This window comes from Plasmodium fragile (genome assembly GCF_000956335.1).
Source record: "Plasmodium fragile strain nilgiri unplaced genomic scaffold supercont1.14, whole genome shotgun sequence".
Classification (NCBI taxonomy): Eukaryota; Apicomplexa; class Aconoidasida; order Haemosporida; family Plasmodiidae; genus Plasmodium; species Plasmodium fragile.
Window position 1 is genome coordinate 324,934 of NW_012192594.1, and position 2,619 is coordinate 327,552.

The window sequence follows — 2,619 nt, forward strand, 5'->3', positions numbered from 1 at the left end:
ACAAGGAGAAATCCCAAAAAGACAAAAAAAAAAAATTTAATTTTAAATTACAAAATGGGTAATTTTTTTTTTCTTTCTTTTTTAACACCCAAATAGTTAAACGCAAAGCTGCGTAAAAGAAAATGGTAAATAAAAATATGCCAATCAGGGTTAGCAGCGCAAATGCAGAGGGAACTATACGTACGTGTTCGAAGCAGGAAAATAAATCCCCTAGAAGAATGCTCCCCAATTTTTATCTTTTAAAATGACGTGAAATTTTTGCGAACAGTTGACGTAAAATTACACACTGGCAGCCTGAGCTGTTCATCACTTTTTTTTTTTTTTTTAACGTAAAAATATGGCACTTATTTGGTTAAAAGGGGAAGCATTTAATTCAAAGTAACCTCATAGAAGTATCTACATGAAAAAAAAAAAAAAAAAAAAAAGGGCAAGCAAAGGGCGAAAGTGACCAAATGAGTGAACACGGCCACAAATGGCTCAGGATGGATAATGGCCCAAAAGGGTGTGTGTGCAACTTGTGCCACAAGCGAACTGCATAGGACTGATGTGTGGTGTGTTCTGAAGCAGGGAAGTGTATGCTTTTCATTTTTTCCCCTTTTCTTTTTTAACTGGATTAATGCTCCATTTGTGCCTCCCTCCATCGGCAACAGGCATAACCCTACGTTATAAACCAAATGACAAAACCTGCAGTGGGTTCCTTTTCTTTAACCCTTTTGCCAAATCTGATGAAGCATTCATTTTCTGGGGCCATATGCCTGAACATTAGCACACGAAGAACAGCGTCTTCCGTGCTGGCAGCATGTTTGTATTGCTTTCACCTTTCGTGCATACATCGGAAGAGGAAACATGTACGTGGAGGCATTTCTCAACTGTCATGACACGCCAGACGATGTGTAAACATGTCCTCATGTTCTTCTCCTGCCCCTTGCCCTGTAGTTCACCAGCCGTATTACTAACTACGATGCGATAAAAAAAAGAAAAACAAAAAAAAATGAACATGTACACACCCATGGGTAATTTGGACCTGTGCCTCTGGGGGAAAAAATAAACGTCAAAAAAAAAAAAAGGCTTATATGATGTTACCGCATTGGGGAATAAAACGCAACATGAGCTTTTTATCTTCATGCACGATTGGCAACTACACAGTTCTCGATCTACATTTGGGGCAGGGAAAGGGCACCTTTTTTTCTTTTTTTTTCCACACAATTTAGTGTACATTTCGCATGGGACATTAATCCGTGTTGCGCCTCTTTACCTCCCTTAAAGAAAAAATCAGGCAGGGAGGAAGCAAATGGGCAAATGGGCGAAGAGCCAAATAAAGAGCTGTAGAGCTGCCTCAACACAGCACACCTTTTTCACTTGGATAAAACTGTGCCAACGTTGTCGGGCATAAAAATTTACCCTGCTGAAACGAAGTGGTGCCTCGCACTGCGGCAGAGTTGCACACAAGGGGGGGACAAAAAAAAAAAAAAAAATGCAAACGGATATATGGTCACTTGCGCATAATTAACCAACCTATGACGGAATTTACCGCGCGACACTCACGTAGATTTGCTCGCTACCCCATTCGATACGCCTTTTTAATGAGCTGTAATTCACTCTCACCATTGCCCGATACGGGTGTGGTAAAGCGGTTGAAAAATTGGAAAACGCTTTAGTGGGGCAGAAAAAAAAAAAAAAAAAAAACGTACATATAGTTTATCGCATAAAAGCACATCCACTTATGCATACACATTTAGGTACCTATACATAACGCACTTTTTTGTAGTACTCACCATGCTGCTAAATTTGAATACGGGAATCTTCCCCCTAATTGGGATAAGCTGGCGCAAGTGTTTCACCATATCACGGCTGTTCACCCCATTTCACTTCCTGCGCCCACGTAAACAAACGCAAAGGGTGGATCGGTGTAGGTTCGAAACTTAATTGTAAACGCCGCGCAGACGAGACGGCACATTACCCGTTCGCAGTGTGCATAATTGCGCATACATGCATTCGTTTGGGTCTACCCATGAGCATACATACGCGTGTGCAGAGTGGGAGAATTCCCTGGGTTTAGCATCAACCCCCATGCGGCACATGCATGATTTTTTTAAGCTGCACCCAGCGGCTTCCATTTAGGGATAACAACTAAACAACGGCTGTTTTACAACCCTAGTTGTGTTTCTCCTTTGTGCACATTCATCCGAGTGCCTTTCCGTTGACCCCCCACACACACACACTTGCAGGACCAAAAAGCAGTACAAGAACAGACGACATTTTAGAGGCTACTACTACAGGTGGATGGGCTCCTACTAAGAAGATTGTTCAATATACAATGAGCGGAAAAATCTGGGAAAATACATATCTCCATTGGGGGGATATATATTTTTTTTTTTTTTTTATGTTTGGCATACTCCTTGAAGAAGGGGAAAAGAGGGGGAGACAGAATGAAGCGGCATGACCCCATACAGACACACATCCCCTACATGATGTTACATTTTTTAAAGTGGTAATTATATGAGAATGGTGGCTTTTCAAGAATGGTTTTTAAAAATAAATCCACATTTGTACTTAACATATAATTACTTTTGTGCGAACATTTTGGCTTGACAAAAGGAAGAAAAAAAAAAAAAAAAA